Source organism: Felis catus, chromosome A3 (genome assembly GCF_018350175.1).
Source record: "Felis catus isolate Fca126 chromosome A3, F.catus_Fca126_mat1.0, whole genome shotgun sequence".
Taxonomy (NCBI): Eukaryota; Metazoa; Chordata; class Mammalia; order Carnivora; family Felidae; genus Felis; species Felis catus.
Window position 1 is genome coordinate 123,255,604 of NC_058370.1, and position 27,438 is coordinate 123,283,041.

The 27,438-nt window shown below is 38.2% G+C and overlaps 1 protein-coding gene across 2 annotated transcripts in view; it reads right to left on the reverse strand.

Moving 5' to 3' along the window:
* Positions 1-742: 742 nt before the first annotated feature.
* Positions 743-27,438, reverse strand: part of TDRD15 (tudor domain containing 15) — a 701,518-nt gene continuing 674,822 nt past the window's right edge. For both annotated transcript variants that reach the window (XM_045054884.1, XM_045054879.1), the window contains one exon: positions 743-7,719. The gene's annotated coding sequence lies outside the window, so the exon portion shown is untranslated. The remainder of the gene's footprint in view (positions 7,720-27,438) is intronic.

The window sequence follows — 27,438 nt, forward strand, 5'->3', positions numbered from 1 at the left end:
TAAACTCAAAATGAATTAAGGATCTAAATGTGAGACCTAAGACCACAAAAATCTTAGAAGAGAATGCAGACAATGATTTTTCTGATTGGCTATAACAGCAGTTTTCTAGATACATCTCCTAAGGCAAGGGAAACAAAAGCAAAAATAGATGATTGGAACTACATCAAAATAAAAAAAGCTTTTAAAAAGAAAAGGGAACAACCAACAAAACAAAAAGACAACCTCCTGAATGGGAGAAAATACTTGCCAATATTATGTCTGCTAAGTGGTTAGTATCCAAAACATACAAAGAACTTATACAACTCAACACCAAAAAAACCAAGCAGTACAACTAAAAAAAAATGGGTAGAGGACCTGAACAGACATTTTTTTTCCAAAGAGGACACAGGGCACATGAAAAGATACTCAACATCACTTATCATCAGGGAAATGCAAAACTACGAGATATTACCTCATACCTACTATAATGACTAAAATCGAGATGACAAGAAATAATAAGCGTTGGTGAGAATTTGGAGAGAAAGGAGCCCTTGTGCACTGTTGGTGAGAATATAAATTGGTTGCAGCCACTGTGGAAAACAGCATGAAGATTCCTCAAAAATAGAAATACCATACAATCCAATAATTCCACTATTGGATATTTACCCAGGGAAAATGAAAACACTAATTTGAAAAGATATGTGCACCCCTATGTTTACTGCAGCATTATTTACAGCAAAGACACAGAAGAAACCCAAGTGTCTTTCAACAGATGAATGGAATACACACACACACACACACACACACACACACACACACACATATACACACACTGGAATACTACACATCCATAAAAATGATGAGATGGTGCCAGGTGAGAATAGAACTGGAGGGTATTATGCTAAGTGAAATAAGTCAGACTGAGAAAGCCAAATACCATGATTCTATTCAAAAATGTAATCTAGAAAAATGAATACACAAAAAATAGAATCAAACTATAAATACAGTGAACAAACTGATGGTTGTCAGAGGGGACAGGGGTGGGGGACTGGGAAACCAGGTGAAGGAGGGAGGGAGATACAGGCCTCCAGTTATGGCATAAATAAGCCACGGGTATAAAAAGCAGACCATAAGGAATACAGTCAGTGATATTTTAAATAGCAATGTAATGGGACAGATGGTAGCTATACTTATAGTGAACAAAGCATACTATATAAGCTTGTCAAATCACTAGTTATACACCTGAAAGTAATGAAACATTGTGTGTCGAGTACACTCAAAAAAATAAATCTTTTTAATTAAAAAAACACTCCAGTAGTTTTGCATTTTATGCTAAAAAATTGAAACTCTTCACATGACCTATTAGGCCTTACATTATCTGCTCTGGCTACTTCTCAGACATCCCCTCCTACAACTCTCCCTTCCCTTGCTGTGTTCCATCCATAATAGTCTCATTGAACATGTGAGGGGTCATTTAGTCCTGGAACCTTTATAATAGCTGTTCCTTCTGCCTATAACCTGTGTCCCACATCTCTTCATGGCTGATTCCTTCTTTCATCCATGTCTATTCTTCTTCTAGGAAAACTTCTTTCAGTGTAAATAAATGTGATAGTCACGAGACTGCTCTCAGACACCCACCCATAGAGAATACAACTGAAACAACTGTTGCAATTTGGTACCCATCACTGTCTTTGCACCAAAGTCATGCCTCCTCCAGCCAATGAGAGTTTGGCCGATATGAAGGCACACCATTGGCAGGAAACATGCAGCTCCCCTGATAGTCATCTTTAGCTTGAAGACACATATGGCCTTGCCAAACCTTAAACTGCACAACAATCTATGATACATTCACCCAAACTTCCTTTCTGTCTCCTTCACTCAGGGTCACACTTGCATCAGGGTATTCTGTTCCCCCAGCTTCCCTCATCTCCTTCCCTTTTTCTTTGACATAGGCATGTTCACTAGTAAAAACCTTGAACATTTAAACCTTTGTTTGCGCCTGTTTCCTAGAGAACCCCAATTAAAATTAATGTTTGATTATGAGATATTAATGATTTTTAAAATCTGCACATAATTTAAAAATTGTTTTATTGTTACATTATTCACCCCACATACAACACTATCCTCATTTTATGCATTAGTTGCTGAGGCTTAGAAATAATAAATGACTTATGCTAAGGGTCATAATAAGCAAGTGTAAAAGTAGAATTTGCCTTCTCACTCTAAACCCTTTCCACCATATCTATTGTATGCCCTCCTCCGTACAAAGGAGGGCTTCAGAGATGCCTAAAAAGACGGAAAACTCCACCAGATCTGCATCCAAATTATGCTCTGAGGGTTTGTACTTTGGTTGTCACTGACCCTAGGGTTATGCATTTAGTTGGGGAGGACAGAATGCTTAGCATTTTTATTATACATGACATTCTTCCTCGGCAGTAACACACACACTCTTTACATTATGCAAATGCATTTTCTTCTGGCCTCTCATTATTTTAGTGAATCAAGTCTACCAAAGGTCAATGTCTTTGTCAGCAATAGGGTGGATGCTGGCAGTGTGACGTGACAAAAGCTGCAGCCTGTTAGCAGTCACTGTCAGCTGTAAGCTGTGATCCTACCTCTACTGCCTTAGCAGAGCTGTTTTGCTCTCCCTTCACACCAGCCCAGAGGAAAGAATCCCCTCTTCTTTTAATATTTAAAAGCCAGACCTACCTACTTGTCCAAGGACCCAACAGAATTGCTGCTAGCTGTTTGGAAGGGTCACTTTATCAACTCTTTACTGTAAATACTTTCCACTCCTTCACTCAGCTATCATTCCTGAACCAATGCTCTTGCTTCTCACTTCTCAGAAGACATAACAAACCTCAGAGAGACTGAGGAGTGCAGCCACCCACTTGCAAATTCTGAAATATTCTAAGTAGCAGGAGTTCTCAATAGGACCAGTACTTCTCTGTGAGATCTGGATGGAATGCCATCATCATTTCCTTTGGAAAAGCGCTGATCTGCCAACCTAGCACCCATATAAACTTTGCACTATTTATTCCAATACAAGTTTTCTTCTAAATTTTATATTAAGATGTATTTTCATTTTATATACAGGTGTGGCAGGAAACTTTGTTGAAAAAAGTATGCGAGGAGAAAAAAAAGATGTTTGCTGTCAGAATCATAGGAAAAGTGCCACCATATATTTAAAGGATGAATACATGGTGGTGAGGGAGCATAAGCAAGCTGAGGGCAAAGTACCAGCTAACAGCACCCATCTACCCCCAAGGTGGCATATGTGTGATATTCCTTGGACACCCCTGGCTGCCAAAGAACAAAGGAAAGGAAAGAAAGACAAATGGTTGACTGATGGAGATCACAGTCATGTGGGACAGGAGTTTCCTTCAGTTTATGGATAACTTAGTAACCTGCATGAAAAAGGCAATCTTGTCCATAGCCTGATCTCCAGAAACTTATAGACTCCATATTCTGGAGCCCTAATATCACCCTCATCAAGATGAAAGGGGATTTAAGTGCTTGCTGTGGTGATATGGGAACAAAGGCGAATGAAAAAGTAAGTTTCCTTACTGTCTACAGCCCATTGACAAGGCCTTGAAACAGGCAGAGTGACCTTCCTGTAGGAGCTCAGCTGCCTCAATGATGATTCTTTGCAAGAGGCAAAAGGGAATCTTGCCTTAACATTATCTTGACCACCTCCCCCCTCAACAGGACCTGTGAGTCTCCTTAAACACATAAAAATTCCTTTACAAACCTCCTTTATCTTTAAGCCCCAAGCATATGCTGACAATTATGCTCCAAGCATGTGGCCCCTGACATATCTCTGAAGGGTCTCATGACTGAGGTTTTACTAAACAGTAATAAATGATGTTTTCCTAACAGCAAAACCCTCAAGGTCCTAGGAATCTGGCTTCCAAAATTCCTTAGAGATTTATGCTGTCCCCAACCCCCTCCCAACCTGAAGGTATATAATCAGTCACTCTTCACAACCACAGTGCAGATTTTTATGCCCATGGGTCCTGTCCCCATGCTTCAATAAAATCACTTTTTTTTCACCAAAGATTTAAGAATTCTTTCTTGGCCATCAGCTCTGAACCCCCACCATCACCCCAAAACCCCACCAGTGGGATTCTAAAATAATGAGACTGATTTTCAAGTGTAATTTACAGACACCTGCTTAAGAATCATATCCACTTTTTTTTTAATTTGCATCAACTACAAATTATTATGTTTACCAAAGTTAGAGGATATACTGTAATTTTTATACAAAATCTGGTTAATATGAAATGCCACTATTCTAAAATTTTACAAAGTGAAGTTTTCTGATAGCAACTTTATATGAGAATCAGTTCACTCACATAGTATTATCTTTTTGCAGAAAAGTAAAACTGGAATGCAAAGAGAAAAATTAAGTTTCCCAAGGTCATACATCTGGTTAGTGACTATAAAGGGATTAGAATCCAGATTTGCTAGTACATAATTAATTTCATCTCCATACTCATCTTGCAAATATCTGAATACCATAGTATAATTGGTTCTTAACAATATACTCCATATATGATACACCAAGGTAAGATGACTTTATCTTGGAAGTGTTGTGGTTTTGTATTCCTAGAAGTGTCCAAAGAGTAACTGGGAACAAGCTATCAGGAAGTTTAGGGAGATTTCTACCCTGGTTTGGAAAAGGTGGGACTTGACTTGAGCTTTGAAGAATGGAATGAGATCCAGACCAACCAAGAGAAGACAAAGAATTTAAAGAACAGTCCTAAAAGAGAAAAGAGTGAGAGCATTTGGGGGCAGTAACTATATTACCACAAACAGAAGACAGGCTGCAACACAGGCTGGAGAAGTCAGGGGAACCAAATGTGGGGCTCTTGGTAGCTTACTGGAGAGGAGACGGTGGTTAGGCGTAATGAACTTAAGTGGGAGCTGGCCTAGATAAATGGCCAAGGCAAAAATAGCTGGCAATGAGAGAGATATCTTGGAATTTTTCAGAACCTTACTTTCTGCCCAGACCTATTTCTGACACAAACTTGAAATCAGAATTTATATGCTCTTGCTGTACCCAAAGGTGGGTGCACATTACCTGCAGCTTCTAAACAAAACTTATAGTCACATATAGGAAGGTGGTTTTTCAGAGAGCCAAACACACCGAGCAGTAACACACAATGCAGACTCAGGAACCATAGACTTGACTTTCCATAACTTCTCGGGAATATGGTCACAAGGGATCAATGCAAGAAGCAAGTTGAGGACCACAAAAACAAGCGGGGCAACTCTTAGCAAGGAGAAGAAAACAGTGATTGATTTACAGAGAGGGAATTGAGGGTTCTAATACTACAGATAAGTAAAAAGAGGAGCATGTAAAAAAAAAAAAGAAAAATTGTTTCATCTTCCTTTTCTCCCTACCTTTACTTCCCACTTCCATGCAAAAGGCATCAGCAAGTGCTGAAGTACCACCATTCATTATAAATGTCCTTAAAGCAACCAAAACATGTGTCTCAGAAGCAGATGCAACCTCACAGAGGTTCAAGAGCCTACAAATGACAATACAGACTGCTACCAGCATAAAACATGTAGACAACCATTAAAACTCAGAGAAAAAACCTGTTTTCATATTAGGCAAAAAAGTAGGCCAATAACTTAGGTATTTAAATTGATGCATGAACCCCACAGGGCAGAAGGAAATCCAATGTACTCCAGAACCAAATTACAAGGTAGAAAAGTTCAATTCTCATAAATACATGGATTAACTGATCTGAGAACTGGGTTCAATTGTCACCTTTGGGAAAATAAAATCTGTCATATTAATAACAAGAGTATTAAGATGATCCTCCTATTCAAATGCTAATCACAATAAGGGCTTTTCTGCATGTTATCAAGCAAAATAAAACATTTTTCAAATATAAAGATTCTGCAAACTTCATAATACCTCCAGAGCCTTATTAAAAGTGTTCACATATTTAAGTAAAATTAAATTCCAGCTTAATCACTTAGGGCAGATATCTTTCCATGTGAGGTGGCTTGCCCCCGGAGTGACATCTGAAGAACCATACGCATGGGATTTCACAGTCATTTATCTCTTAGGGCATTACATATATTGAATTCAGATTATTTATGTTGTGAAACTTGTGGTTTAATGATCTGGAGGCCATGTCCACAACCTTAGTACCTGATCACCTTGGGCAGTGTTGAAGAGTGCTGATATTAAACAAACAAACAAACAAACAGACCAAAAAAACACAAAAAAATCTCCTAGAATAAGACTTATTTCTGGAAGGCAAGGCTGCCAAACCCTTATACCTAAGAAGGATTACATTTTATATTCAGAACACCACAGCCTGGATTCTTCAGGTAATTTGGAGATAAATGACAACCTCATTAACCACAGAAGCTTACAGTCCTGTACCCTCTGCACTCACAGCAACAAAGCCAAAGACTCAATCCCAGATTGAGTTCCTTGAAGATTTCATTCAACTATCTAGCCTAGTGATGAGCATCGTATGATATTTAGCAAAGTCCTATGGATTTATTCTCATCACTTTATAAAGTATACTAATGATGAGGGAGAAAAGGCAAGCTGAGGGCAAAGCACAAGCTAACAACCCTTCCAGACACCCCCACTCCCCAGGTAGGATAGGTGTGACATTCCTCAAAAGTCCTGGCAGCCCAAGAACAAAGGAAAGGGAAAAACAAATGGTTATATGATAAAGATCACAGTCATGAAGGACAGGAGTCTCCATCAGTTTGCAACTGTCTGAATGATTTACAAGAAAAGAACAACCTCCAGAAACCTATAGACTCAGTACCCTGGAGCCCCAACATCACCCTCCTCTCCATAGGATAGAAAATCTTTTATAATCAGTCACTCCTCACAACCCCAGTACAGCTCTTTCTTCCCACGGTTCCTCTCTGTGCTTAATAAAACCACCTTTCTACACTGAAGACGTCTCAAGAATTTTTTCCTGGCAATCAGCTCCAAACCCCAACACTCCAAACTGTATCTTTAGGAGAATGAACAACACCCAGCTACAGAAACTACCAATTTCTCATTCTGTGTGATTTAATACAATGGAAGCATATTCCCATTCACCTCACAGTCCCCTTGGCTTTCATCGGGCAGACTCCTGGTTCTTATCGACTTGTGTCACCACCATATTTGAGGGCCTTTTCTGACTCCTCCACTGAGTTATTTACATTCACTTAGCCAACTAGTAAAGAGAATAAGTATAGAAAATAAGGGACAAGAGAAAACGGACTGATAATCCAGTCTCTGCTCTGTAAACTGCCTAATTTGAATATAAATTCAAAAAGAGGAATTTCATAGGAGAACATGGGAATGGTAGAACAAGTGACAAAATCCCCTGAATAAACTATAGCTTTAACAAAGAAAATTCTCAAGAGAAAGTTTATGCCCCATACATCCATTCCCCAGTCAGCCACTGATGCATACATTGTCCACCTAGTCTTTTTCACATTCCCAGGTCTGGATTTGAGCCTCTACAACCGTCCCCATGCCCAAGAGCATGCAGAATTCTGGAAGAGTATGTAGGAAAGGAGAAACAATTAATAGAGGAATACAATATGGTGGGAACAAGAACAAAAACACATTTAAAGGTGCTACCTCTTTTGGATTCCTCTTTGTGTCTGCTTAGTCTCAGAGATTCTTTGTGACAAAAACACATTTACCTTTGAATTGCCACATCTTGGTCTCCTGGAAAAGGTGTGAGGACCATGGAGTGTCTAAGAGCAAAAACAAGAGGAAAAATATATAAAATACACAGAATTTTAAAAAATTAAATATTAATGCCTAGTCTATAGCAAAAACCATAAAGGTATTCATTTTTTCTAAGGTAGTCATTCTTTTCATAATAATTTATCCTAAAGAAATCATTCAACAGAAGCAAAATGTTTTATAATCAACAGATCTACTGAAGAGTAAGTTATAATAGTTTAAAAAAGGGAGAAAGAATAGCCAAAATATTCAATACTAAACTTACATTTACTTGATGGAATATGACAGACTCATTAAAATCATACTAAGTTGCCACATCAAAATGTTTATGTCACTGCTATTTTAATACAAGAAGACAATGAAATGTTTCTTTCACACAGACTATAAAAAATGAAAGTAATTGGCTTATTGGGATGATGAAATGACAGGTAATTTTTAATTCAAACATTATCTTTAATATTGCTACATCAGCTCAGCTCAGTAATTAAAACATTTATACCATCTGCATGTGGGAGAAAAAAACATACAATTTATTATTTATTCTGAAAAAAAATGTCATTTCACAAAATTACTAGCATTTGTCATCTAAGATTTTTTACTTTGATTGCTTAGCCCTCAGAGGGCTGGATTCCTTGGGAATGGGGAAAGCCCACAGACATGGCCATTCCCAGCAGTCATGATTTGCCGTCTCTTTCCTAAAATCCAGAAAATCCCTAAACTCTGGAGCACAAAGGAATTGTGTTTGCTCTGAGTCATATTTGAGGCAGGAGGTAACCTATAGCTTGAAGACACAATAAATGTCCTCTGGAATTGAGAACTAAATAAGATAATATATGTGAATTCTCAGATTAGGAATGCTTGGCTCTGTAGTAAATTGCTTCAGGTCAAAATCTGACTTGTCCTCTTACTGTGATATTGGGCAATTTATTTAAAACTTCTGTGCCTCAGTTATATCATCATGTGAAGAAGGGGAAGGAGAAGAGGAGGAGGAGGGGAACTGCTACCACACAGAGGCAGCACAAGGATTAAATGAGATAACGAACATACTTGCTTAGAACTATCTTGGCATATTGTGTATACTCAAACGGGTCAGCTATTTTCTCAGTAATAGTTATGAGGGTGGAAAGAGATTGTATTTTCATTTAAATACAGGTGAATTATATAGAAGCAACCAGGTGTAAAATTCCTCAACTTTCTTCTCTCCCTTCTCTAATTGTCATCTGCATCTCAGGTGACAGGTATCCTTGTTCTTACCCACTCCACTTGTGTTCTTGTCCCTATCTCTTCAAATCCTCCATATTAACCAATAATTCTTCTCTCATCTTTTCATTATCTTCAACCAGCCCCTTTTGGTTATCTTTCTACCCACTCTTGTGAATATATTCAAATCTCTAACATTCTCTGGAAAAAAAATCTTTCCCAGATCATTTTTAAGCCTACTCTTTCTTTCCCCTTCAATTCTTAACTCAATTTCCAGCTGTAGCCATCTGCTCTGTTACACTCAGTTTTTAATCTACTCTAAATAGTTTCTGGCCAGACCATTCCACTGAAACTTCCCTGGCTGAAGCTATCAATGAGCTTCATATCAGCAAAGAATATTTTTCATTACTTATTAGATTTCTCTAGTAAATTTAATATAATTTTATTATTTATTTCTGTTATTTATGTTTATTTTCTTCAGTCTTTCACTCTTATTATCTGTACCTCCTTGGCTTCTGTAATTCTATTCACATCTTTCTGTCTGCATCCGCTACTTTACTACCTTTTCATTTCCAGATTCCTCCTCCACCAACCAGTAAAACCTGAGCATCCCTCAAATTCTGCCATTTAATCGCTGCTCTTCTCTCTCCCAAGTAATGCTCGTCAACCTCCAGTGACTCCTAGTTTTACTTATGATGTTGAAATTGATAACTTCCAAATCTATATTTATATCCTTGACCAGTACTCTGAGCATCTTAGAAACAAGAGCGAAATAGCACTAAACCTGCCACAATAAATATTTGTGGAAAAAATACAGCATTTCAATGTCCCAGACATGCCTCAATGGCCAAAACTAACCTAAGGAGAAATTCCAGAGGGGAAGCAAAACTTCTCTTTATTACTAGTTTCTGTGAATGGCTACAACACACAGCCATTTACTCAAATGAGGGATGTGGATCTCATCGAAACTCTTCAATCTATCCTCTTTCCATATCATGCTCCTTCAAGTTACCAGTAAATAGTGTTGATTTTACCTCCTGGAATATCCCAAATCCATTCTTCTATTTCATCTCTACTTCTCTAGATGATTTCATCATCTTCTGCCTGAAACACTGCAGTAAGGAGCCACCTAATTGGTCTTGCCTGAGAGTTTGAACTGTCTGAAATTTACTCTGCCCTCCAGAAAATCTACCTAAAACACAATAAATACTTCTCTCTTTGCAGACCTTCAGTGGCCTTTTATTACTTGTATTATTCTGATAATGTGCCAGATTTTCAGCATGCCATGCCCCATCAACCATGTTTGCTCTTTGACTCACCTTGGTATGTACTTGACCATTTTTAAGACTTATTTTCTGTAGTAAAACATAGTATATAATGAAAAGTCTCAGTTTTATGATTCTCCATGCACTCACGAAAGCAAACTCAAATTCTGTAGACTCAGAACTTTCCTTCAACTATAGCCTCAAATAATTAAAATATAGTATTTAGATTATGACATCATAGGCAAAAGTCACCAAACACACAAGAAGGCATCCTGAACAGGACCAGACAGAAACAACAGATCATAGAATCAGATGTCCAAATACTTTAACTGTGGAATGATGAGACACTGAATAGAAAATAAATAGGCGAATTCCCGGAAGATGGCGGCGTAGGAGGACGCTGGGCTCACCGCGTGTCCTGCTGATCACTTAGATTCCACCTACACCTGCCTAAATAACCCAGAAAACTGCCAGAGGATTAGCAGAACGGAGTCTCCGGAGCCAAGCGCAGACGAGAGGCCCATGGAAGAGGGTAGGAAGGGCGGCGAGGCGGTGCGCTCCATGGACTGGCGGGAGGGAGCCGGGCGGAGGGGCAGCCTGCCGGCCAAGCAGAGCCCCCGAGTCTGGCTGGCAAAAGCGGAGGGGCCGGAGGGGTGTGTCCGACAGCAAGTGCCACTTAGCATCTGAGAGGTCATAAGTTAACAACTCTGCTCAGAAAGCAGGAAGGCTAGAGGACAAAGGGAGGGAGAGTTGCTGAGCCCCCGGAGGACAGAGCTCAGCTTGGCGGGGAACAAAGGCGCTTGCCAGCGCCATCTCCCTCGCCCATCCCCCAGCCAAAATCCCAAAGAGAACCAGTTCCTGCCAGGGAACTTGCTCGCTCTGGGCAAACACCCAATTCTGTGCTTCTGCGGAGCCAAACCTCCAGCAGCGGATCTGACTCCCTCCTGCTGCCACAGGGCCCCTCCTGAAGTGGATCACCTAAGGAGCAGCGAGCTAAGCCTGCCCCTCCTGCCCCCGTGCACCTTGCCTACCCACCCCAGCTAATACGCCAGATCCCCATCACCACAAGCCTGGCAGTGTGCAAGTAGCCCAGATGGCCATGCCACCCCACAGTGAATCCCGCCCCTAGGAGAGGGGAAGAAAAGGCACACACCAGTCTGACTGTGGCCCCAGCGGTGGGCTGGGGGCAGACATCAGGTCTGACTGCGGCCCCGCCCACCAACTCCAGTTGTACACCACAGCACAGGGGAAGTGCCCTGCAGGTCCGCACCACTCCAGGGACTATCCAAAATGACCAAACGGGAGAATTCCCCTCAGAAGAATCTCCAGGAAATAACAACAGCTAATGAACTGATCAAAAAGGATTTAAATAATATAACAGAAAGTGAATTTAGAATAATGGTCATAAAATTAATCGCTGGGCTTGAAAACAGTATAGAGGACAGCAGAGAATCTCTTGCTACAGAGATCAAGGGACTAAGGAACAGTCACGAGGAGCTGAAAGCGCTTTAAATGAAATGCAAAACAAAATGGAAACCAGGACGGCTCGGATTGAAGAGGCAGAGGAGAGAATAGGTGAACTAGAAGTTAAGTTATGGAAAAAGAGGAAGCTGAGAGAAAGATAAAAAAAAAAAATCCAGGAGTATGAGGGGAAAATTAGAGAACTAAGTGATACACTAAAAAGAAATAATATACGCATAATTGGTATCCCAGAGGAGGAAGAGAGAGGGAAAGGTGCTGAAGGGGTACTTGAAGAAATAATAGCTGAGAACTTCCCTGAACTGGGAAGGAAAAAGGCATTGAAATCCAAGAGGCATAGAGAACTCCCTTCAGACGTAACTTGAATCGATCTGCTGCACGACATATCATAGTGAAACTGGCAAAATACAAGGATAAAGAGAAAATTCTGAAAGCAGCAAGGGATAAACGTGCCCTCACATATAAAGGGAGACCTATAAGACTCGTGACTGATCTCTCTTTTGAAACTTGGCAGGCCAGAAAGGATTGGCACGAGATCTTCAGTGTGCTAAACAGAAAAAATATGCAGTCGAGAATCCTTTATCCAGCAAGTCTGTCATTTAGAATAGAAGGAGAGATAAAGGTCTTCCCAAAGAAACAAAAACTGAAGGAATTTGTCACCACTAAACCAGCCCTACAAGAGATCCTAAGGGGGATCCTGTGAGACAAAGTACCAGAGACATCACTACAAGCATAAAACATACAGACATCACAATGACTCTAAACCCGTATCTTTCTATAATAACACTGAATGTAAATGGATTAAATGTGCCAACCAAAAGACACAGGGTATCAGAATGGATAAAAAAACAAGACCCATCTATTTGCTGTCTACAAGAGATATATTTTAGACCTGAGGGCACCTTTAGATTGAGAGTGAGGGGATGGAGAACTATTTATCATGCTACTAGAAGCCAAAAGAAAGCTGGAGTAGCCATACTTATATCAGACAAACTAGACTTTAAATTAAAGGCTGTAACAAGCGGGGCGCCTGGGTGGCGCAGTCGGTTAAGCGTCCGACTTCACCCACGTCACGATCTCGCGGTCCGTGAGTTCGAGCCCCGCGTCAGCTCTGGGCTTATGGCTCGGAGCCTGGAGCCTGTTTCCGATTCTGTGTCTCCCTCTCTCTCTGCCCCTCCCCCGTTCATGCTCTGTCTCTCTCTGTCCCAAAAATAAATAAACGTTGAAAAAAAATTTTTTTTTTAAAAATAAAGGCTGTAACAAGAGATGAAGAAGGGCATTATATAATAATTACAGGGTCTACCCATCAGCAAGAGCTAACAATTATAAATGTCAATGCACCGAATACCGGAGCCCCCAAATATATAAAACAATTACTCACGAACATAAGCAACCTTATTGATAAGAATGTGGTAATTGCAGGGGACTTTAACACTCCACTAACAGAAATGGATAGATCATCTAGACACACCGTCAATAAAGAAACAAGGGCCCTGAATGATACATTGGATCAGATGGACTTGACAGATATATTTAGAACTCTGCATCCCAAAGCAACAGAATATACTTTCTTCTCGAGTACACATGGAACATTCTCCAAGATAGATCATATACTGGGTCACAAAACAGCCCTTCATAAGTTCACAAGAATTGAAATTATACCATGCATACTTTCAGACCACAATGCTATGAAGCTTGAAATCAACCACAGGAAAAAGTCTGGAAAACCTCCAAAAGCATGGAGGTTAAAGAACACCTTACTAAAGAATGAGTGGGTCAACCAGGCAATTAGAGAAGAAATTAAAAAAATATATGGAAACAAACAAAAATGAAAATACAACAATCTAAACGCTTTGGGACGCAGTGAAGGCAGTCCTGAGAGGAAAATACATCGCAATCCAGGCCTATCTCAAGAAACAAGAAAAATCCCAAATACAAAATCTAACAGCACACCTAAAGGAAATAGAAGCAGAACAGAAAAGGCAGCCTAAACCCAGCAGAAGAAGAGAAATAATAAAGATCAGAGCAGAAATAAACAATATATACAATCTAAAAAAACTGTAGAGCAGATCAATGAAACCAAGAGTTGGTTTTTTGAAAAAATAAACAAAATTGACAAACCTCTAGCCAGGCTCCTCAAAAAGAAAAGGGAGATGACCCAAATAGATAAAATCATGAATGAAAATGGGATTATTACAACCAATCCCTCAGAGATACAAACAATTATCAGGGAATACTATGAAAAATTATATGCCAACAAATTGGACAACCTGGAAGAAATGGAAAAATTCCTAAACACCCACACTCTTCCAAAACTCAATCAGGAGGAAATAGAAAGCTTGAACAGACCCAAAACTGGCGAAGAAATTGAATTGGTTATCAAAAATCTCCCAACAAATAAGAGTCCAGGACCAGATGGCTTCCCAGGGGAGTTCTACCAGACGTTTAAAGCAGAGATAATACCTATCCTTCTCAAGCTATTCCAAGAAATAGAAAGGGAAGGAAAACTTCCAGACTCATTCTATGAAGCCAGTATTACTTTGATTCCTAAACCAGACAGAGACCCAGTAAAAAAAGAGAACTATAGGCCAATATCCCTGATGAATATGGATGCAAAAATTCTCAATAAGATACTAGCAAACCGAATTCAACAGCATATAAAAAGAATTATTCACCATGATCATGTGGGATTCATTCCTGGGATGCAGGGGTGGTTCAACATTCGCAAATCAATCCACGTGATACATCACATTAATAAAAAAAAAAGAGAAGAACCATATGATCCTGTCAATTGATGCAGAAAAGGCCTTTGACAAAATTCAGCACCCTACTTAATAAAAACCCTTGAGAAAGTCGGGACAGAAGGAACATACTTAAAGATCATAAGAGCCATTTATGAAAGCCCACAGCTAACATCATCCTCAATGGGGAAAAACTGAGAGCTTTTTCCCTGAGATCAGGAACACGACAGGGATGCCCACTCTCACCGCTGTTGTTTAATATAGTGTTGGAAGTTCTAGCATCAGCAATCAGACAACAAAAGGAAATCAAAGGCATCAAAATTGGCAAAGATGAAGTCAAGCTTTCACTTTTTGCAGATGACATGATGTTATACATGGAAAATCCGAATGACTCCACCAGAAATCTGCTAGAACTGATACATGAATTCAGCAAAGTTGCAGGAAACAAAATCAATGTACACAAATCAGTTGCATTCTTATACACTAACAATGAAGCAACAGAATGACAAAAAAAGAAACTGATCCCATTCACAATTGCACCAAGAAGCATAAAATACCTAGGAATAAATCTAACCAAAGATGTACAAGATCTGTATGCTGAAAACTATAGAAAGCTTATGAAGATAATTGAAGAAGATATAAAGAAATGGAAAGACATTACCTGCTCATGGATTGGAAGAATAAATACTGTCAAAATGTCCATACTACCCAAAGCTATCTACACATTCAATGCAATCCCAATCAAAATTGCACCAGCATTCTTCTCAAAACTAGAACAAGCCATCCTAAAATTCATATGGAACCACAAAAGGCCCCGAATAGCCAAAGTAATTTTGAAGAAGAAGACCAAAGCAGGAGGCATCACAATCCCAGACTTTAGCCTCTACTACAAAGCTGTCATCATCAAGACAGCATGGTATTGGCACAAAAACAGACACATAGACCCATGGAATAGAATAGAAACCCCAGAACTAGACCCACAAATGTATGGCCAACTCATCTTTGACAAAGCAGGAAAGAACATCCAATGGAAAAAGACAGTCTCTTTAACAAATGGTGCTGGGAGAACTGGACAGCAACATGCAGAAGGTTGAAACTAGACCACTTTCTCACACCATTCACAAAAATAAACTCAAAATGGATAAAGGACCTGAATGTGAGACAGGAAACCATCAAAACCCTAGAGGAAAAAGCAGGAAAAGACCTCTCTGACCTCAGCCGTAGCAATCTCTTCCTCGACACATCCCCAAAGGCAAGGGAATTAAAAGCAAAAGTGAATTACTGGGACCTTATGAAGATAAAAAGCTTCTGCACAGCAAAGGAAACAACCAACAAAACTAAAAGGCAACCAACGGAATGGGAAAAGATTTTCGCAAATGACATATCGGACAAAGGGCTAGTATCCAAAATCTATAAAGAGCTCACCAAACTCCACACCCGAAAAACAAATAACCCAGTGAAGAAATGGGCAGAAAACTTGAATAGACACTTCTCTAAAGAAGACACCCGGATGGCCAACAGGCACATGAAAAGATGTTCAACGTCGCTCCTTATCAGGGAAATGCAAATCAAAACCACACTCAGATATCACCTCACACCAGTCAGAGTGGTCAAAATGAACAAATCAGGAGACTATAGATGCTGGAGAGGATGTGGAGAAACGGGAACCCTCTTGCACTGTTGGTGGGAATGCAAATTGGTGCAGCCGCTCTGGAAAGCAGTGTGGAGGTTCCTCAGAAAGTTAAAAATAGATCTACCCTATGACCCAGCAATAGCACTGCTAGGAATTTACCCAAGGGATACAGGAGTACTGATGCATAGGGGCACCTGTACCCCAATGTTTATAGCAGCACTCTCAACAATAGCCAAATTATGGAAAGAGCCTAAATGTCCATCAACTGATGAATGGATAAAGAAATTGTGGTTTATATACACAATGGAATATTACGTGGCAATAAGAATGAAATATGGCCTTTTGTAGCAACGTGGATGGAACTGGAGAGTGTGATGCTAAGTGAAATAAGCCATACAGAGAAAGACAGATACCATATGGTTTCACTCTTATGTGGATGCTGAGAAACTTAACAGAAACCCATGGGGGAGGGGAAGGAAAAAAAAAAAAGAGGTTAGAGTGGGAGAGAGCCAAAGCATAAGAGACTGTTAAAAACTGAGAACAAACTGAGGGTTGATGGGGGGTGGGAGGGAGGCGAGGGTGGGTGATGGGTATTGAGGAGGGCACTTTTGGGATGAGCACTGGGTGTTGTATGGAAACCAATTTGACAATAAATTTCATATATTGAAAAAAAAAGAAATAAATATGTTAATACATTAAAAGGGAAATTTAAAATGTAAGAAAATACAAAATGCCAGACTTATTTGAAAAAAAAAGCCAAATATGTCTTCTGAAAATAGAAAGTATAGTATTAGAAGTTTTGAAAAATCTATAACGGCAGGCTTAAAGGTAAGTAGACATGATTGAAGAAATAACTGATGCAGTTATCTAAAATGTAGCTAAAACAGATGCGAAGTATGAGAAAGAGGTTATGAGACAAAGTGAGAATATCCATAATACACCTAATCTGATTCTAGAATAAGAATAGATGAGGGATGAGTAGAAGCTGTATTTTAGGAGATAATGACAAAAAGTTTTCTAGAACTGGGGTGCCTGGGTGGCTCAGTCAGTTAAGCGTCTGATTTCGGCTCAGGTCATGATCTCACACTTTGTGGGTTTGGTCCCCACATCGGGATCTGTGCTGACAGCTCAGAGCCTGGAGCCTGCTTCAGATTCTGTGTCTCCCTCTCTCTCTGCCCCTCCCCGCTTGTGCTCTCCGTCTCTCCCAAGAATAAATAAAACACTAAAAAATAAAAACAAAAATAAAGTTTTCTAGAACTATTAACAGTTAGACATCAATAGCTTCAGGAAAACCACACACCTATTTAGCTAATCACTAACTATCAGAAACAAGCAGATGACTCTAGAAATGGCCATAGTAAAAATACAGATTACTTACAGAGAACAATTATTGGAATAGCAGCTGCTTTCTGAGCTGCAACGATGAAAACTGGAACACAGTATAATAAAATATTCATTGTCTAATAGGCAATAACTGTCAATGTAGAGCTGTGTTCACAGTGAATGTATCTTTCAAGAATGAGGTATAATAAATACAGTTTTTGACAAGCAAAAAGTGTGAATTTGCTACCAGCAGATATCACATACTACGGGTAGGGATGTAAATTGATAAGACCAATTTAGAAAACAGTTTGGGATTACCCATTCTAGTACACTTGGACATGCGCACACCCTCACATCCAAATTCTACTCCTACACATGCACCATAGGAAAAACTCATATATATGCACTAAGAAAAATGTATGGGAATATTCATAGTGGACACAATGTCAATAAGTAGGATATTAAAATGGGAAACTATTATTATTATATATTAATACAATGTAACAAATAGGTAAATCACAAACTGAAACAACAAGGCACAGAATATATGTAGTGTGACCCCATAAATTTTCAAACATATGGAAAGCTAAACCATGTATTATTTAGAGGCATAAATGTATGGTAAAAAATAAGAAAAAATAATAAAGAAAATCAAGAATCTGATAAATGCAAAAATAAGGAAAATGTTACCTGATTGGGGGTGGAAAGCAATGGAATGAGAAGTAAAATCATGGACTTCATGAGTCAGACCATTTTTAAACGGAGAAGAGGATACATCAGTGCTCACTATATTGTTATCCTTTATCTTATCTTTGTGTTTATAAATATTCATATGTATCTACCCAATATTTAATCTGAAAAGTTAAAGTGAAGAAAAGGCATCCAGTAAATACTCAGCTTTCTTCCTAATTGCCTGTACACAAGCTTCTCCTGTGTGGAATACTGCTCTCTCCCACTTTCGCCTGGCTAATACTTGTACTTACCTTTACTCTCAGAACCTTTTTATCAACCCCATGGTGGATTTAAGGTCTGTCTTCTGCAACCCTCCCCACAAATACAGATATACACACCTTCTGTCATTCTTTTTGAGTGCAAACCAATGTTTATCATGTTTTATCTAATATGCTGAAGACACTTTACTTTCATTTCCCCAACACATTGCAAGTTCTTATAAAGTGGGCATTTCCTCTTATTTTGCATGCCCAGTGTCTGGCTCATATTAGATGGTCAATGAAAATTACATGGATTGTCACTTGGTAGTAGAGTTATGTCCCTATATCCATCAGAGTCATTCTGGAGGAGGTGAAAACTGAACAAGTTCTGAAGGGAGAAAGAGGAGGAGAATAAGGAAGTTGAAGGCTGAAATGACTAGGAATTCCATCAGGATTATAAATTATTCTGGTGTTGTTTCTACAATTATGGGTAGCAGTTCTTACTGCCCCAATAATACACATGTGCATCTGTGCTTCCAAGTCTTGCTTTAATCCTTCTTTCTCTTGGTATGTGGAATTTGCTCCTCTTCCATTCACACTCAACCCATGTATTAAAGAACTTGATCCTAGGAAGACAACTTTCCTCATTCATCTCCAGTGCTTATGGATCATTTAATTGTATCATAAATCATTAACTGAGCTGGTGGCTAGCTGGTCACTTTATGTTTTCATGACTCCTGTTAACCTTCAAAATATAAATAGCCCTGTAAGACAAGTAGGCCATTTGGGGTCTAACTTCTGTAAGATTTTTTTTTCCAAGGACAATGTTTGCCATATAAGAAAACACATCAAGAATAACTTTAGCTATGGATGAGAGATAAAAAAAAATAAGTCCAAGATTTCTAGAACCCAGTTCTCATATAAGCAAAGATAATACCCTTGTTTGTCATCATCAGCAATACACATTTCCATAGTACTGGCTTCCAGGGATATATCTTCTCAGGGCCAAACAAAGAGGTTCTATTGAGTACCTAATACGCATTTAACTCTAAGGAAATAAGGAAACAGTACTTTGTCTTAACCTTTATGATGTAAAAATCATTTGTTGAGAAAACAGTAAAGCATCCATTTGGCAGCAAATAATATAAAGAGGCTATTCAACTTCATTATAAGTATTAATGAACATCTATGACACATACAACATTCTTCTAGGTGTGGGAAATAACGAAGATTGAATTATGTTGTGAAATCTAGTCTTCCAGATATTTTGAATAGCCATCAAGCCTCCTCTATTTTCGCTGCCTCTCAGAATCTAGAATGGTGCTTTAAACAGGTTCCATGCTCGATCAAGGTGTGTTTTAGACGATCATGGCAGCTATGTCTATATAGTGGAAGTTGGTGAACTAGTTTGTTGTTTTAGAATACCTCAGTGGCTTTGGAATTGTGTAGGACAAAGACATGGTTTTGAGTATATTTTATGTGTATTTATTACAAGTGGATTCTGACTATTGCCTCCATGGTGGTACTGTCCACTATCTACTGAACTCATACTTCTTCCATTAACCTGACTCAAGTGTTGCTGGACATGCTATTGGTCTGAGTTAGCATGAATTAGGCTATCAATCACAATTGTCCTGTGAGCACCCTCCACTGCCCACCCAACCATGTCTGGATCGCTATCTAAAGAATTGCCTGAGAGCTGAAGGAACCAAATGTGGAAAAAAAGAAGGGTGGAGGGTAGGTCTACTTTCCTCTGGCTTACTCATAATGCCTCAGGTTTAGAGGAAAATCACAATGGGATCCTTGAGTTCTCCATCATCTTTACTACAGGAAATCCAGGCTCCTATTTCCTTCCTATCTGAGGACATACATAGCTTATGCACCCCCTTCCTGTCAGCCATTTCAGTTATTCAATACAACAGTTGATTCTCTTTTATAATAGCTCTTTCCTTTCTTACTACTCCTAAGGGATAAAAACTGGTTTATTACATTTTCAAAGATCCTGCTTCTCACTCAGTGTTCTTCATCTAAAGACTCTGTCTTTTGGCTTCATTCTCTCTTCCATCAGTGATGGAAACATAAAGGGCCAGGCATCATTGGATATGTACTACAAAGGCCAGGCAGCTAGTAGACACAATCTACTATAATTCTCAACACCAAATCAGCTGTTATTATTATCCTTATTTGCAGACAAGGGATCTACATTTCAGAGAAATTAAGTGAATTGCCTAAGCAATTCTGAATTAAACCAACCATTCAAACTTTCAAACAAATTGGATCAAACCCAACCTTGTGTTGTTTACACTAACCCTACCATAACCCTTTGTTTTGTTTTGTTTTTTAAAATTTTTTAATGTTTTATTTATTTTTGAGACAGGGAGAGACAGAGCATGAACAGGGGAGGGTCAGAGAGAGGGAGACACATAATCTGAAACAGGCTCCAGGCTCTGAGCTGTCAGCACAGAGCCCGACGTGGGGCTCGAACTCATGGACTGCGAGATCATGACCTGAGCCGAAGTCGGCCGCTTAACCGACTGAGCCACCCAGGCGCCCCTTGTTTTGTTTTTTAAATGTTTATTTATTTTTGAGAGACAGAGCATGAGCAGGGGAGGGACAGAGAGAGAGGGAAACACAGAATCCGAAGCAGGCTCCAGGCTCTGAGCTGTCAGCACAGAGCCCAATGCAGGGCTCAAATTCATGAACCGTGAGATCATGATCTGAGCTGAAGTCAGAAGCTCAACCAACTGAGCCACCCCCAAAACCCCTTGTTTTTTAAGGAAGGAAGAAACACTAACAGTAAGGGAGATTCTACTCTCTAAAAAAAAAACTTATAGAATTTTATCATGAGAACTTCACTAGGGAATATTTCATATTTCCTAAGAATATATGAATATAAATACTTCATAAGAAAAGAAGTTTTATGTGTGTGCATAGATGTGCTAAATCTTAGTTCACTGTAAATTATTGACCCTTTTATATAAAGAATTTGAAAATATTTGTATTTGTTTTTTTTGCAGATTCCAAGATTTTCATTGTTCTTACATTCTTAGGAATTAAGAAAAAAGAGGATGGTCTCTGAAGTGTTCTTTAGTAATCCTCAAAAGAAATATAAAATGTGGCCTATACTTCCTTAGCCAAAACTAAATATAAAATCTGCCACCCTGAGATGAGTAGTCCTTATGCTAACTCTTGGAAAGGAATGGCCTGTTTCCTCTCAATTCCATCTGGATCTTTCTATTCAGCTGAGATTAATGGATTCAGCTAATGAGTCACCCTGTCAGTGTCTAGTTGTTTAGCACTGGAGGAAAAAAAAAAACTCCCACCTCTCCTTATAGCAATTAAATTTCTTAGCTGAAGAAAACATGTTAAAGGAATATATAAAGTTATGAAAAATAGAAGATCTGCTTCTTTCCAAATAACAGTAAGGGTATTTTATGATGTATGATTCCAAAATGGCCACATTTGGATGGGTTCAGATATAACAGGGTATGTACAAATTGGATTTGGTATTTACTGCAGCAGTTGAATGAGATATTATGACCTTTCCTTTACATACTTGGCTGCCCAATGTATTACATGTGTGATTAATGTGGATGTGTGTGTATATGTGGATGTGTGTGCTTACCAACTCTGCCTATTTCCTTTGTGGAACATGATGGATGATGACTGTAAAATGATTACTTATGGACTACCAGAAACTAGAGCCCCTTAAATACGGAATCCCAACTTTATGCCCTTCTTTTTCCTGTAATTGACTTCCTCAAGAATTAGACTTAGGTGAAGAAGAAGGAGGAAGAGGACATTTCTGAGTGCCTCTGATTCACAGGAATAGCTTATTTATGTTGGTTGTAATTATGTCATTCCAGGTGATGAATAAGAGAGAAAGAAAGAAAAGGCAGGACCAGAAGAGCCACAAACAATATTTCAGGACAGATATAATGGTGAGTACAGGTGATGACCTACGAATAAGGATTTCTGGGAGAAAAAGATCACAATGAAGCACTGAGACAAACTGGAGATAAACATGCCAAAGATAAAAGAAAGTTGCGTTTTGTAAAGTTTCAGGTACCTGGAAACAAAATCCCAGTTTATGACCCATGAGAATGCATAGTCTAACAAGACAAGAAGCCCAGGACATTAATCTGCAGCACTTTCAGGAACATTCAAGACTCAAAGTCTCAGTAGTTTTAATAAATGTCACATGTGTTAGGTTAAGATGTTCAGAGTCAGTTTTTGGAAGTAATGAATGGTTAAATACAATAACTTGTATCTCCTAAAAAATAATTACAGAGGATGAACCTGGGACGCACTCATCAGAAAAATGCTAAACTCATGAGTCTTTAGATGTGGTCCTGGGAAGACTATTTCCAACAAAAGAGACATACTTCCTAAGGACTGAATCAGCATCAGGAAGGCTGGACTAGCACTGACATGGAAAGAAAGACACCATGAAAATTGTTTTCCACAACCTTGAAAGTGGAGAGAAGCCTTGGGTGTTTACTACTTCAAGGGGCTCCTCTGGTGGTGGGAAATGCAGTGGATTATGTAAACAACATATATATATATATATATATATATATATATATATATATATATATGTATACATATGTATACATATATATATATGAAAAATATAATCTTATAGATAAAGGATATTAAAAACCAATATGATATTTATCTATTCAAACAGTTGAATGACCCATTTGTTCATACTGTATTATTATTTTTATATATTATCAAATCCAGTATGCTAAAATTTTCTTTAGAATATCTGCATCTGTGTCATAAAGAATATTGGTCATAAGGTTTCTTTTTTTCTTTTTTATTATTTTATTTTTCATCATGATAAGTGTACTCTTTAATCCCCATCATCTATTTCACCCATCCCCTCACCAACCTCCCCTGTGGTAACCATCAGTTTGTCATCTATAGTTAAGAGTCTGTTTCTTGGCTTGTTTCTCTCTTTTTTTCCCTTTGCTTATTTGTTTCTTCAATTCCACATGTGAGTGAAATCATATAATATTTGATTTCTCTAACTTATTTTGCTTAGCTCTACTAGAAGCTAGCTAGCTCTATTAGAAGCTAGATACTCCCTAGCTCTATTCACATTGTTACAAATGCCAAGATACCATTCTTTTTTTATGGCTGAATATTACATTGTATGTATGTGTGATATACGTGTGTGTGTGTGTGTGTGTGTGTGTGTGTGTGTGTGTGTATAATATCTTTTTTATCCATTCATCTGTTGATGGACATTCAGGCTGTTTCCATATTTTAGCTACTATAGATAATGCTGCTCTAAAGATAAGGGGTGCATGTATCCCTTTGAATTAGTATTTTTGTATACTTTGGGAAAATACATACTAGTGGAATTGCTGGATCTCAGGGTAGTTCTATTTTTAACTTTTTGAGGAACTTCCATACTGTTTTCCAGGGTGGCTGCACCAGTTTGCATTTCCACCAACAGTGCAAGAGGGATCCCCTTTCTCCATATCCTTGGCAACACTTGTTGTTTCTTGTGTTGTTGATTTTAGCCAATCTGACAGGTGTAAGATGATATCTCATGGTGATTTTAATGTGCATTTCCCTGATGATAAATGACTGTTGAGCATCTTTTCATGTGTCTGTTGGACCACTGTTGTATTCTTTGGAAAAATGCCTGGTTATTCCTTCTGCCCATTTTTAAATGGGAATATTTTGGCTTTTGGGTGTTGAGTTGTATCAGTTCTTTATATATTTTGGATACTAACCTTTTATCAGATATGTCATTTGAAAATATCTCCAACCATTCAGTAGATTGCCTTTTAGGTTTTTTGTTTGTTTTTTGTTTCATTAGTTGTGCAGAAACTGTCTATTTCAATGTAGTCCCAATAGGTTTTTTTTTTTTTTTGGCTTTGATTTCCCTTGCCTCAAGAGACATATATAAAAAAATTACAGTCTGTTGTTACAGTCTGAAGGTTTGTTTTCTTATAATATCTTTGTATAGTTTTTTCATCAGGGTAATACTAGCCTGAAAACATAAGTATTCTCTCTGGTTCAATTTTTTGGAAAGGTGGGTTTTTGTTGTTGTTGTTGTTGCTGGTTTTTTTGTTTGTTTGTTTTTGTTTTTGTTTTTGTTTTGTAGAATGGGCAGTATTTCTTCCTTAAATAATCACCAGAATTCACCAGAGAATACATCTGGATGAAGGATTTTCTGTGTGGAAAATTTTTCACTAGAAATCACACTATTGTGGTTGATTTAGACCTATAACATTTCTTTCAAAATTAGGTTTTCTAGTTGGAGTCAAAGAATTTGTTTGTTTCTTCTAAATTGTAGTGATTAGCATAAAACTGTTCAAATACTGTCTTATTAACATTTTAATATGTGTCGAATGTGTACCAGTGTCACCTTTTTCAATTCCAACACTGACAATTTTGTATCTTTCTTTCATTGTTTTGATTAGGCAGGTTAAAGATTTATCCATTTCTTAAAATCTTTTCAAAGAACAAAAAAGATCATTTGGTTTAATGTCTTTCTCTATTTTTCCTGTTTTTTAGTATACTGATTTTTATCCTTTCTTTTCATTTATTCTGTAAGTAATTTGCTCTTAATTTATTAGTTTTGCAAGGTGAGCTGAGGTCATTGGCTTTCTATGATTCTTGTTTTCCAATATAGGCATTAATGGTACAAATTTCCCCCCAGCTACTGCTTTAGCTTTATCCCAAAATTTTGATTTGTTGTGTTTTCATTTGCATCCAGGACAAAATGTTAATATCTCTTTTGCTTCTCTTCTGGATATGGGTTATGTAGAAGCATGATATTCAGTTTCTAAACATTTGGAAACTTTTCAGAGATCTTCCTATTTTTTTTCTAATTTAGTTCCCTTGTTGTCAGAGACTATATATATATATATATATATATATATATATATATATATATACATATATATATATATATACATATTAAACAGTGAAATCTATTTTAATGCCTGAATATTTTTTTCCTGGTAAATGTCCCATGTTCACTTGAAAAAAAATATGTATTTTGCTATTGTTAGGTGCTGTGTTCTATAAATATCAATAAGCTCAGGTTGGTTCATTGTTGTGATGAACAATTTTATGCATCAACTTGAGTGGGCTAAAAGATGCCTAGAAAGCTAGTTAAACATTATTTCTGAGTGTGTCTATAACAGGGGTTCTAGAATAGGTTAGCATTTAAATCAGTGGACTGAGTAAAAATCACCAATATGGGTGAGCATCATCCAATCTGTCAAAGGCCTGAAAAGAACAAAAAAGTTGGAAAAGGGACAAATATGCTCTCTGCTTGAGTACCTAATTACTCAATGGACATCAGAACTTCTGTTTTCTGGGCCTTTGGATTCAAACTGGAACATATAACATTAGCTCCCTCATTCTCAGGCCTTTGGGTTGGATTGAAACTGAACCAACAGCTTTCCTGGGCTCCCATCTTGAAGATGGTAGGTCATGGGACTTGTCAGCCTCCATAATCATGTGAGCCAACCCCTCATAATAAGTTTCTTTCTATGTATCTTTTTATAGACATTCTATTGGTTCTATTTCTCTGAAGAATCCTAACACAGTTGTGTTATTTAAGTCCTTTATATACTTAATGATTTTCTTTTTACTTGTTTTATCTACTATTGAGGTAGGAATACTGAAGTATCTAATTACAATTGTAGCTTATCTATTTCTTTAAGTTATATCGTTTGCATGTATATTTTATTTATTTTATTTTTAATTTGCATCCAAATTAGTTAGCATATAGTGCAAAAATGATTTCAGGAGTAGATTTCTTAGTGCCCCTTACCCATTTAGCCCACCCCCCCTCCCACAACCCCTCCCATAACCATCAGTTTGTTCTCCATATTTATGAGTCTCTTCTGTTGTCTCCCTCCCTGTTTTTATATTATTTTTGTTTCCCTTCCCTTATGTTCATCTGTTTTGTCTCTTAAAGTCCTCATATGAGTGAAGTCATATGATTTTTGTCTTTCTCGGACTAATTTCACTTAGCATAATACCCTCAAGTTCCATCCACATAGTTGCAAATGGCAAGATTTCATTCTTTTTGATTGCCGAGTAATACTCCATTGCATATATATACACCACATCTTCTTTATCCATCCATCCATAGATGGACATTTGGGCTCTTTTCATACTTTGGCTATTGTTGATAGTGTTGCTATAAACATGGGGGTGCATATGTCCCTTCAAAGCAGCGTACCATTATCCCTTGGATAAATGCCTAGTAGTACAATTGCTGGGTCATAGGGCAGTTCTATTTTTAGTTTTGAGAGGAATCTCCATACTGTTTTCCAGAGTGTCTCCACCAGCTTGCATTCCCACCAACAATGCAAAAGAGATTCTCTTTCTCCGCATCCTCTCCAACATTTATTGTTGCCCGAGTTGTTAATATTAGCCATTCTGACAGGTGTAAGGTGGTATCCATCGTGGTTTTGATTCATATTTCCCCGATGATGAGTGATGTTGAGCATTTTTTCATGTGTCGGTTGGCCATCTGGATGTCTTCTTTGGAGAAGTGTCTATTCATGTCTTTTGCCCATTTCTTCACTGGATTATTTGTTTTTTGGGTGTTGAGTTTGATAAGTTCTTTGTAGATTTTGGATACTAACCCTTTATCTGATATGTCATCTGCAAATATATTCTCCCATGCTGTCAGTTGCCTTTTAGTTTTGCTGATTGTTTCTTTTGCTGTGCAGAAGCTTTTTATTTTGATGAGGTCCCAGTAGTTCATTTTTGCTTTTGTTTTCCTTGCCTCCAGAGATGTGTTGAGTAAGAAGTTGCAGCAGCCAAGATCAAAGAGGTTTTTGCCTGCTTTCTCCTTGAGGATTTTGATGGCTTTCTGTCTTACATTGAGGTCTTTAATCCATTTTGAGTTTATTTTTGTGTATGGTGTAAGAAAGTGGTCCAGTTTCATTCATCTTCATGTCGCTGTCCAGTTTTCCCAGCACCACTTGCTGAAGAGACTGTCTTTATTCCATTGGATATTCTTTCCTGCTTTGTCACAGATTAGATGGCCATTTGTTTGTGGGTCCATTTCTGGGTTCTTTATTCTGTTCCATTGATCTGAGTGTCTGTTCTTGTGCCAGTACCATACTTGATGATTACAGCTTGAAGTCTGGGATTGTGATGCCTC